This window comes from Camellia sinensis, chromosome 3 (genome assembly GCF_055761805.1).
Source record: "Camellia sinensis isolate YWXY chromosome 3, ASM5576180v1, whole genome shotgun sequence".
Lineage (NCBI taxonomy): Eukaryota > Viridiplantae > Streptophyta > Magnoliopsida > Ericales > Theaceae > Camellia > Camellia sinensis.
The window spans coordinates 204747953-204760780 of NC_138963.1; the positions used below are offsets into that span (position 1 = coordinate 204747953).

General features: G+C 40.2%; 1 pseudogene; it reads left to right on the top strand.

Moving 5' to 3' along the window:
* LOC145823047 (uncharacterized) overlaps nucleotides 1–12828 on the top strand; it is a 247351-nt pseudogene that overhangs the window by 211428 nt on the left and 23095 nt on the right.

The following is a 12828-nucleotide window of genomic DNA, read 5'->3' on the forward strand; positions in this document are numbered from 1 at the left end:
ATATTTTGTAACAAAATTCCATTGATAAACAGTATATAACTACTATGTTATCAAAGAAATCATTAAATAGTATATTACTACTATTTAAGAAATTAAACAGCATATGACTACTATTTAATTTTTCGAAACAAAATATTCATCTATCTAACACAAAAATAAAAATAAAAACAAAATCTACTTTAAGAATGTTAGCACCTCAGTGGTTGTTTGTGTGTGTAAATTAAATGTATAAATAAAATAAACAACAAAACATAAATAAATAATCTAGAAAATAATAAATTAAATTATGAATTAATTACTTACAGAAATTCTAAGTCGAGGCTTGTGTTAGACACAATCTCCTTAAAGTAGATTTTGCCCTCACTCCGGTGCTTCGAGATTTAATGGCGTCTACTTCCCAGGATGCAACGACTACTACTTGGTTTGCAGCACTACAAATCCAAGTCTGGTGAACCAAAACTATGCTGTTACTCTTTCTTTTTCTTCCTAAAATTAAATGGTAGACAGATGCAGAAAACAGAAAGATAGAAAGTGAAGGAGAAAGATGAAATGCTCAGGGAAAATTGGATAGATTAAATGCTGGAATGGCAAGCTATTTATAGAAGAACATGTAGCTTTTCAGAACAAGTTTCAATAGGTAGAAACCTGTTCGGAACAGAAACAGATCTGTTTAGGTGGAGTTTAACATGTATGAACCTGTTCGGGTAGAGGAAAAAACTGGACAGATTTATTTTGAATTTTGAAACTAAAATTCAAAAATAAATAAATAAAATAAAAATATTTTTGGCCCAAAAAGATAAGTATTGGATTAGACAAACCCAACCCAATCTCACACCTGCACCCAAGTCTGCTTGAACGAACGGTGGCGGCGACGGCGCGCGGGTGTGTTTTGGGTCCCATAGGTCTAGCTCACATTACCCGTAACCTCACCCTTTCACAAAACTGGGGTACCCGTTGGGGCCCATCTCAAGTATGGCAAGTTAGAGTTTATATACTCATTTAAATCCTTATGTCTTTCCAATCTGGGACAAGCATATTTCACAAATGTGTAGGAAACCTACCTAAAACCATTTCCATGAACCAAAAAATACACGTTGAATTCTCATTTATCTGGAAATGATTTTGAGAAACTAAATACACGATGTTATTCACTACGTGACATTAAACATGAACCCAATTAGAATCGTTAAAAATAACGCTATTGGCTTTTTGGCTTTCGAAGGTTATTATTGTAATTGCGAGCGTGCCAGCAAGGATCAATCAGTCCTTATAGAAATTTAATTGCTAACCAATTATCAGACGATTGTGTTTTAGTTCTCTCAGCCTCAATGAAGAGGACTTTTACTGGTGGCTTGATTTAGGAGAATTAAGCAAAATATCAATCAAATAAAGAACAATTGAAGCATTTCATTAGAATGAAAAACTCACAATGATTCAAACTCAGCCTCGTAGAGGTTTACAGCGACAATCTACTTGAAACTACTCCTATGAATGAAGTGCAGTGCAGAATTTAAAGTACTGGAATGTAAAGAACAGGAAATGTAAAACTAAGTAAAGTAGAATAAGACTAGTTTTTGGATCTGAGTTTGGGGGGCTTCTCTGGGGCCTTCTCTGCTATTTATACTGCTTAAGGATGACCATCGAACTGTATTTCCAACCGTCGAACTGCTCCTCCATGATCGCTGATCATGTTGCCTCAAGATTAGCTCCATTACGCCATCACTTGCAGTTAGGCTTCCCTCTTAAATTTGGATTCAAATGTGAGTAACTGATGATGCCACATCACTTTGTATCTCTCTACTGATCCATTGTTGCTCAGATCTCATAACAACCAATACTAACTGCCACGTGTACGATCAGGATCGAAGATTTGAATAGTCTTCCCGTACTACCCTTACTTTGCCACGCGTCGAATTGTAATTAGCTTGTACAAAATATGTAGCCAACATTACCCCCTGCACTAATATACCCAATACTTGGTGATATTAGTGGATCAAGGTCTTTTTCCCACGTCTTAGAACGTGCATGGGTTTTGCATTTTCCCAGAAATGCAACTGTCATTCATCATCTGCATTAAACTCTCCTTCAATCTTTTGAACACTCTCACCACTTTAGTATTCGAACAGACTGATACATTTTGATGGCCAAATCAATTTTTCCCTCCATTGATCGAGCATACGAAGAGTCATATGATGATGCCATTCTACCTCGAAAGAACCTCCATGCATTAATTAGCCACCTTTACCCACCTTTCTATATTCAGGTCATGGATGCCTTTGCAAATTATCAACCCTTGGACTTCGAACATATTGCCCTTAATCCTTTGATTCAGAAACTCACAAATATGGACATAGGAAGTTCTTTTTCTGACTCACCCTTGGACTATGAACAAACTGCTCTCAATCCTTTGATTCAGAAAGTTGTAAATATGGACAAGGGAAGTTCTTCTTCACAACCCTTTGCATGGGGTAGGGTTGCATCTTCTTCTTCTTCTGTGGCTCTTTAGAGTTCCCTTTTTATGCACATCGACGCAGTTTGGAGTAGAATTTGCTTGTGGTATGGCATACATCTTCCATGCCTACAAAGATAGTGCACCCTGCCCAACATCTAGAAGAGGCACAAGGGTACAATCTATCATTCTTAGCCCAGAAGGCAAAGATTTGTTCTTCTGACTGGCTTGATTATATTAATGCCTTTGTTCCTTCTTCCTTTGTTTCTTCTCCTGAAATAAAAGCATCCACACCTTACAAGCCTCTACCTTCCCCTACTCCAGCCGAGCGGAAGCAAGCTCAACTTCTGCTCGCGGCTTTTTCCCACTTGCCTTTCAATGTTCTTGAGGACGAAGTCCCTCTCAAGAACCTTCGATGGGCTTGTGACATTCTGACTCGGGGTCATGTCCTCAATCCCCTTGCCCAAGCAGAGCTTCACATTTTTTTGGACCAACTTCCATTGCTTCTCTACTGGCATCGGATCTCTATGGCCACCACACAATCTTTAGACCAACTTTCGTCCCTTCGAGTTCATGCCCAGTACGAAGCAGAGAACTTCATTGAAGAATTCGATGATTTCAAGAATAAAAATTCTGCGTACTGGGATGACTTAGAGATAGACGAATTGGAACAAGGATTGAGAGAAACAGCATTCGAACTAAAGGCTGAAGAGCTCTTTTACGAAGTGAGAGCACATCAACTCATGCAGCCAATGTTAGAAGAAATAGCGGATAGGATAAAGAAAGAACAAAAATTCATTGATCATTGTTAGACTAAATTTCATGATCTTGTTATTTATTCCTTTCCCTATTTTTATGAGCTTGAGTTTGTACCCAAATAGGGCCATTCGATGTAATTGCTTTGGTTTTAATACTACTAAGACTTTTTCTTTGTTTGGTATGGTTTGATCTTATCTCCATTTGTCTTCAGAGTTTCGATCTGAACAAGCTTATCCTTCGAATTTGGACTCGATCGTTTCAAATGAAACACGAAAAGAACCAACAATGAACCTGTCCAATTTATGGAATATAGTTAACAATTTTTGTTGATTTTCATTTAAAACTGGTGCTTCGAATTTAACAATCTTACCTCTTAAGCTTGTTTCGATCATAACCAACATATGGTCATGGTCAATATGATCAATCAGTTTTAAATTGACCATTCTTTCCTTAGAATAACAGTCCATACTTTCAAAAAATATGAAAGCTCCTTTTTAGGGCTGCACTGTTTTAGTCTAGAAAGAGAATCTTTTTTAAATACACACCAATTATTGGTTCTGATGTTTCGAACAACAATTTCCATTCTTAAGGGATCTCTAGTTTTGCTTCGAAGAACATCACTTTTATTGAGAAACCTAAAACAGGTCTTTAATCCCTTTGAAGTAAATGAATACTTGAGCATTCTTGCATCCATTAGGTATGGAATGTGCTTTGAAGCCGGCTTCGTAATTTCAAAGCCGTTGTTACTTGACTTTTGGTGCCAAAATCTGGTTTCGAAGCCAAATATTTTATTTCGAAGCTGGTAGTATCATCTAGGCTATGTTTTTCCCTCCAAAAGTATCAATATTGAAGGAAACTCTTCGTATTCGTACTTTTAGTACTTAACAAATTACGCGATATATTTTCCAGACACAAAGGCTTTTAAAACCCTTTTATTTCGTGCTCTGAAATCACTTGCTCGTTCAAAACACAAACCCTTCTCCTTGCCTCCTCCTTGCTGCTTGTTACCAATGGCTTCTTCTTCTCTCAAAGTGCTTGCTGGTGATCATATAAGCCCAACCATGGCTTTGAAAAAATGCATTGATGAAGAGATCGCCAAGTTAACAACTGGTGAGTCAAGCACCATTGACGGCCGTCTCTTCGTCCCTCGCCACAGCAACAAACAAGAATATGTCTTGGGCCTCATCTTTCCAGAGGCTCCTGCTCAACTTCCAGCTTTATACCCTCGACTGGAGGACCATTTTCTTCTCTACAAAGGAGGGCTTGATTGGGAAAATTGGAGGGTGACCCGACCTCATCGCTGCTGGCCAACATTGAGAGTTGAATGGGAAGAATGGTATGACAGAGTTGTACCCGCGCGAGACGACTCGCAAGAGCTCCGTATTCTCGATGCCCTCGGTCTTTCCAGGTTTATCATTCCTGAAGACCCTTTCTTGATTCCTACTGCTCTTTGTTTTTGGAACATGACCTTCAATTTTTTCCAATTTCAGTGTGGCATGATGGCTCCCACCGTTCTTGATATTTGCCATCTTTTAGGGCTTTCACCCATTGGCTCTTCTTTCACTCCCAGTTATCCAGACCTCTCTGTTAAGTTCTCCCTTCCACCCTTGAACTCCTCCTACAGTGATTTTGTAAAGGTCGAAAATAAAAGGGTAGGTCCCGTGAGGGATAGAGAACTTTTTTCCTTCATTTTGTACTGGTTGTGTAAATTCCTTTTCTGTACATCATCTAAGAGGATTATGCCTGAGTTTGCTCCACTAGCGAAGGCACTTGTTTTGAAAAAACGTATAGCCCTGGCTCCTTACCTCTTAGGCCATGTTTATAGAGCATGTTCCCAATTTTGTGAGAAACCTCTTGACGTGAACCAAGGGGGTCCCCTTTGGGTGCGCCAACTTTGGTTCTTCGCCTATTTCATTGATTTGCGTCTCAAATGCTTAAGTTTCCTTGTTCAGGACCCTAGCACTTATGGGGAGAAGTATGCTAGGATTACTCTTTATCCTGCTTCCTTTGCTTATTACCTCACCTTTTTTCACCAACTCCCTATTTCTCCATCTCCTACCTTCTTTTGTCCCTTTGATGCCAGCAAAGGACCTGCTTGGCTGCAAACCTTTTTGGATGATAAAGAGTGTTCCACCTCACCTCACAAAGATATGTGGGCTTCTATTTTGCTACCAAGGGAGCTGTTTATTGGCACTTTAAACCCTCGAGCTTATAAATGTATAGCTGAGGTGTACTGCCCTTCTCAGTTTGCCAGGCTATTTGGGTTCACTCAAGGGATTCTTGTTCCACTTTGCAGTCTCTCGAATGTCCATCTTACGACCAAAGACCTGAGAATACCCAGATCAAAGCTAGAGGCAGCTACATTCAGACTGTTGAAAGAATTATATGAGTTTACATTTGTCCCATTTCTTCCCTATGGCTTGGTTTTGAAAAGATTCCAAAACTAGTGGTCAGTCAACATGGAAATACGCCTATTAGCGCACCCTCATGATTTACTGATAGGGTTAGGAGTGCCTTCTAGGGCTAAATCAACAACAGCTAAGAACATGCCTTCCCTTTCCACAGTTGCCCAAACTGTTTCTACAACCTCATCCCCTCCAGCTAGAGTCACTAGAGTTGCTTCAAAAAAGGCTAAGTAATTTCAGGCCACTTTTCTTTTCGACTCTTTTGTTTGCTTCCCTTACACTCATACATTTTGGTGTAGGGTCTCCACAAGAAGAATCTCCAAAGAGGACTGGAATTCTAGCCGCTCTCAAGGACAAACAACAGCAGAAAAAGAAAAGAAAGCTTGTACTTACTCCTGAAGAATCTGAATCCTACACCGAAGAGAGGGAGATTGAGAAAGAACAGGAGGTACCATTGCAAAGGAAAAAGAGGAAACAGATGACTGCCTTTTCTGCTGATTCAGTTGAAGACCCTACTCCTGGGACAGCTACCAAAGCAGCAGAAAAAGAAGTTGCCCCTGAAGAGTCTAAATCCTATCTTGAAGAGAGAGAGGTTGAGAAAGAACAGGAAATGCCAGCACCAATAAGAAAAAGAAGGAAAACGACTGTCTCTCCTTCTGACTTCGTCGAAGACCCTATTCATGAGGCGGCTGCTAAAGCAGTGGAACAGGAACATTCCAGGGCCATAATTGTCTTTGAGAGAGCTGAGAAGAGACGACAACAACAATTCTTAAGAGATGAAGCTGCTGCTGCTGATGCAATCCAGAGGGAGGCTGCAAGAAGGCAACACATTGCTGAACACTACTCCCTCCGAAGCTCTCCTATTGCTGCTATCATTTATGAAACAAGTAACTTCTTTTGAGCCTCTACTGTTTCCCTCATATCAATTTTTTGGCGTTGAACGTGACGTTACTGAGCCTATTCTTGGTACTTTTCTTCTTTTGCAGCAACAACTACTGAGCCTATTCTTCCAATGAGGACTCCCTCAGTTTCAGTTGAAGTTGAACAGATGCAAAATGTGAGGACTCTTCAGATAATGCTCCCACTTCCTAGGCTTACATTCAATGTATCCTCCTTGAGGTCAAGCATTCCTGCATCTCTTTCTTTTGGATTAATTCCATATCTTCCTTACTTGTCTTTGGATCTACCTCAATTCATTTCTCTTTCGAACCTTGCTCTTCTTCCTTTTTCCAAGGAAATTCCAACTGCTACTCCATCTCTTATGGCAGTTGATTCTCCTATAAAGGGTACTGACAGCTCTCCAACTCATGGTTTATTATCTCTGCCTACTTCCAGCCCTTCTTCTCTTGACCTATTGGTGGCTAGGACCATAGAGACTGCCGAAGATGCTCTACCTATTTCGCCTACCCCATGCAGTCCTCTGTGCCTTCCACCACTACCCTTTCTACACCCCTCATGTCCACGGTTGAGATATATATCTTTGAAGCGAGACTAGCTAGTTTCTTTGACATGCTCTCTACCTATCCAATAGCCAATGATGAAACTGAGCCATTAGTTTTGGCTGACTCTTTACTAGAAATTTTTCAGTGTCCTTCTTCCAGTAGTAAGCCTTCTACACCCCTGATAGATTTGGACAACTGTCTGGAACTATTGACATCTTTTTCAAGGATTCCTTTCGAGGCACTAGAGAGACCTATAATAAGGAATGGCTTCCTTCAGTGCTGCAAAATTGTTGAGCAATCCGGCATGTCTGTCTCAAGTCATTTATCTCAGGCAGCAGCTACTATTGACTTCTACATCAATATTTACTGTGCTGCCAAGGCTGCAGAGGAGAAATTGGTCAGAGATCAGGACTTTGTTTCAACAGTACATGCTGAGATATCAGAGCTGAAGGGATAACATTCCTCTGTCTCCCAATTTCACACTCAACTACTGGAGAGGAAGGCTCAACTTGAGGAGGAGTTATCTGTAGTCAACCAGGCTTTAGCCCGAGCTGGTACTAAGTTGCTGATCACTAACCAAGGACTGGCCGATCGAAAGCAAGAAATGACTACAGCCATTCAGTTGTTTTCATCTTTTAAAACTAGAACATCTGTTGTAAAAGAACAACTGAGGCATTGTAATGATTTTTGGGCCAATTTATGGCAGAACGTATTCAACTCTTTATGAAAAACAAATTCTTATTTATCATTTGAGTATTTTTGTGTTCTTGTACTTGTCATTTATTTTTCTCCTTGTGTTTCCCATATAGTTGGAAAATAAGGCTTCAAATACCTGCCATTAATCTTTTTGGGATGTACATATCCATTCAAATTTCTCAAATGGTATGCTCTAAAAGAAAGGACTCTATGGACTTGGTATGGCCCCTTCCAATTAGGTGACCATTTGCCAAACTTATGGCTTTTAATCCCTATTGGGAGTATGATTTTCCACACCAAATCACCTTCATCGAAGCCAATGTGTTTGACTTTCTTATTGTAATTTTTGGCTGCTTTCTTCTTTTGAAAGAGAATGCTATTTAATGCCAGAATTCTGGGTTCATCTATTCCTTCTAATTCTAAGCACATACTTTGATGGTATTGCTCAGGATCTAGCTGGTCATGGCATCTTACCCTCAAAGACTTAACATTAATTTCCACAGGCAATACAGCATCATGTCCATACACCAAGGCATAAGGAGTAACTCCTGTGCTTGACCTTGGGGAAGTTCTATAAGCCCACAATACATCCAACAATAAGTTATGCCAATCCCTAGGATTGTCTTCCACAACCTTTTGTATTCCTTTCTTCAAGGACTTATTGGATGATTCAACCTGGCCGTTGGCTTGTGCATAATAAGGGGTGGAATTAACAAGGCTAATTCCAAACTCTGCCACAAAAGACCTCACCATTTTCCCATCAAACACAGTCCTATTATCAACAGTTATAGTTTGTGGGATGCCAAACCTATGGGTTAAATCCTTGATGAATCCAATGACCTCAGTTTGGTCTACAGCCTTGTATGGCTTAGCTTCGACCCACTTGGTGAAGTAATCAGTAGCCACTAAAATGAAACAATGATGCTTCGAAGAGGGTGGGTGTATTTTCCCCATCATATCCATGGCCCATCCTCTAAATGGCCAACACTTTACTACCGCATGCAGGTCAGTTATGGGCACATGCCTTATTGTGCCATGCTTTTGACATGCCGGGGCAACCTTTTGCATATTTTATGCAGTCTTTAAGGATAGTTGGCCAATAGTCGAAATGCCTTCGAAGCAGCCATCTCATTTTCACACCAGGCTGATGAGCACCACAGATGCCTTCATGAACCTCAGCCATAACTGTTAATGCTTCTTTTGGGCCTAAACATTCCAGCAGTAAACCATCTCCTCCCCTTTTGTAGAGAGCATTGTTATATATGATGTATTGCATAGATTGCAATTTAATTTTTCTGTTGGCCTTTGAGGATGGGCCAGCCAAGTACTGCATTATTGGATGCCTCCAATCTTGTTCCTGCAAGTCATTATGATTGACTTCTAGGACCACATTCCTTTTATTTAAGGGTGGTATAGATTTCTAGTATGTTGTTTGGCTTATGTCCCTTTGAGTATTATCCCTCCTCTTGTAATTCGAAGCTTTCTGAGCCACATCATTACCTCTATTATTCAAGAATCTTAGGACATGAGTTACATTTGCTATTTGAAATTGAGAAAACAGATGTAATGAAACAACATAGTATGGCAATATGTTTATACTTTGACATTTGAAAATCCCTTTCACTTGGTTAACCACCAATTGAGAATCTCCAAATATGTCAACTGCATGTACTTGTAATCCAATAAGAATTTCCAATCCCACTATCAAGGCTTCATATTCAGCTTGATTATTAGAACAGGTAGTTTCATCCACTCTGAAACCATGTGTGGTTTCTATTCCTTGTGGTGACTTAATCACTATACCAATTCCAGTTAGGCCATTGGCTTTCGATCCATCGAACCACATTTGCCACGACTCAACACTAGCCATACCAAGTTCCATTATCTCTTGGCTCTCTGTTTGAGATGGATGGTCTGCCAAAAAATTGGCTAAAACTTGTCCTTTCACTACCTTTTAGGGAACATATTCTAAATGAAATTCTGATAAGGCTAATACCCATTTGCCAATTCTTCCACTCAACATAGGTCTGGATAACATATACTTAACCAAATCTGTGGTTGCAATTACGAAGACAGTTGTAGGCAAAAGATAGTATCTTAATTTCATTGCAGCAAAATACAATGCAAGGCAAAGCTTTTCTACAGCTGAATATTTACTTTCACAAGAATTTAAAAACCTACTAAGATAATAAACAGCTTGTTCCTTGCCTTCTTCATTGTCTTGGGCTAAGAAAGCTCCCAATGAATCTTCTGCTGCAGCTATGTACAACTTTAAAGGCTTATCGCCCTTTGGTGGCATCAGCACTGGAGGGTTGGCCAAGTAGGCGTTGATTCCTTCGAAAGCAATTTGATGCTTTGCTGCCCATAAAAATTCCTTTTCATCTCTTAACCTTAGCAAGGAAGAAAATACTTTAGTTTTTCCTGTAGTGTTAGAAATGAATCTTCGAAGAAAATTAACCTGTCCAAGGAACTTTTGTAATTCCTTCTTACTTGATGGGGGTTTGGCTTCAATGATGGCTTTGGCTTTATTCTGGTCAATCTATATTCCTTTCTTGTGTACTACATAGCCCAAGAAATTTCCAGATGATACGCCAAAAGCACACTTAAGAGGATTGAGTTTCAACTTGAACTTTCTCATTCTTTCGAAAGCTGCTTCTAAGTGAAACAGATGCTCCACCATGGATTGGGACTTAACTACAATATCATCAATATAACACTCTAAATACCCTCTAATGAGGTTGTGAAAGATAGTGTTCATAGCCCTCTGATATGTAGCCCCAGCATTCTTCAGACCAAATGGCATTTTAACCCATTCGGAAGTGCCAATATTTCCAGGACATCTAAATGCTGTTTTGTGAACATCCTCCTCCGCAATGCAGATTTGGTTATAACCAGAGTGCCCATCCATCATTGATAAAATTTGATGCCCTGCTGAACTGTCTACCAGCAAATCTACTATAGGCATAGGATACTCATCTTTTGGAGTTGCTAGATTCAAGTTTTCTAAATCAATGCATACCCTCATTTTACCATTCTTCTTAAGTACAGGCACAATATTAGGCACCCATTCAACATACCTGGCTGTCCTAATAAAGCTTGCCTTGAGTAGTCTAAGAATTTCTTCCTTAACTTTCTGAATCACTTTTAGACCCATTCTTATTGGTTTTTGCTTGTATGGCTTGAAGTTAGGCTTCATAGGGAGCCTATGTTCCACTAATGACCGTCAAGAGTATTCAACCAAGCACTTATATATATGGGTTGTTGTACAGAACCTACCCCTAAATTTATTTCTTCTAAGGGGTCTTGTATCTGAGAACTTACTGGAGCTCCTTCTTTGATTCCTTCTAGCTTCAAAGCAATCTCCTTGCTGTGTTTTGTTCCCAAGTTCTTTGATTCAACCTCTTTACCCTCCTCCTCATAGACAAAGTCTGTCCACAAGGCTTCTTCTTCCTATATTTCCTAGACTTTTGTTTCTATGTCCAATGCACAGTATTTATCAAGGGCTAAAACTCTGGCTTGTTGCTGCTCCTACTTGTAGCCAATTATCATGGCTTCTTTCTCTTGCTCCTGCATTTGCTGGACTATTGACTTTACATCCAATATTGAAAACTTAATTAAAGCCAAAGACTTGACTTCTGGTGCTTCATCTTGTTGCCTATAACCAGGCATCATTGTTATCTTTAACGACCACCTCTTCATCAGAACTCTCCTGGACTAAGTGCTTCAGGTGTGTCACTTCCTCATCAGCCGTCACTTCGGCTGAGCCATCAGATTTCCTTAGTATACTGAGTGGTGTCACTCCCTCAATATACAACTTGGCCTCTGCGAAGTCTGCGCAGGCTATGAAAGGTTGAGGATCTGTATCAATTTCCTCAATCTCTCCATTGCCTAGGGCCATCATTATTTTCTGATGCAAAGAGGAGGGCACACATTTGTTAGTGTGGATCCAATCTCTACCAAGTAAAGCATTGTACTTAGCATTACTGTCGATGACGAAGAACGCTGTCATGCAGTCCCTGGCTCCCACACTCAGGTTGATGCGTAGAATTCCCTGGGCCATCTGTTTGTCTCCAGCAAAACCAGCAATGGTTGTACTGGTTGGGATTAACCTGGGATTCCTTTTCCCTAATTTCTTCAAGGAAGATTTCGGTAGTAAGTTCACCGCTGCCCCATTATCCACCAAGACTCGGTTCAACTGTATCCCATCGAAGAAGGCCTTAATATACAAAGGCTTAACATGCTGTGTCATAGAATTCGAGGGATATTCAAAAGGATACGAGAGGTTAATACTTACCACTTCTTCACTCTCATATTCAGTTTCCATTGGGGTAACCATTCCGGAATTATCTTGCACCATACTCACTTGTGAGTCTTCGCTAGAGATTGGAATTGGGTCAATTTCTTGCCCCTCTTGATTCTCATCTCCAGCTTGGAATTCATGCGGTAGTATGTGTACCATGTTCACTGACACAGAGCCAAATTAGATGGCTGGTTGTGTCTGCTTCTCCTTTTGGCCACCTTGTTTAGTTACTTCAGAAGCATCCTCCATGCTGCTCTCTGGTACTTCATCCTTTGAATGGTCTGCCGCGACTGATTTTTCAACCAGAAATGTTTGTTCAGCCATGAAGGCTTCGAACATTTCTTCCTCAACCATTTCTTTGTTTTGGCCTAAGCCAACTTATGTCTCTGCCTTGCTGTCACTCTCCATCAATGCCTTCTCCAATCTCGCTAAACTAGACTTCTCTCTGGCTTTTAGTTCAGAGTGACCTTTGGCCAACTGTTCCCTGTTGCAACCCATTTTGCCTTGTAGAGTTGGTTTTGGAGTATGGTTCGACTTTGGATTCTTCTTTCCTTCTGTCTGTACCAATGAAGGACTCTCTCCATTCTCTTTTAGGTCTAGCTGGTACTGAGTGTACCTATGTTGAATTTTTCTCCTTTGTGATCTGGAAATTACGAGGACCATATCTGGTTCCATTGTTTTTGGGTGCTTAAGCAACACCCAATTATTTGGAGCCACCAAAGGAGGCTTAACCATCCTGCCTTGGTTTCGAATTATATCTCTTTGGGTAAACACTTC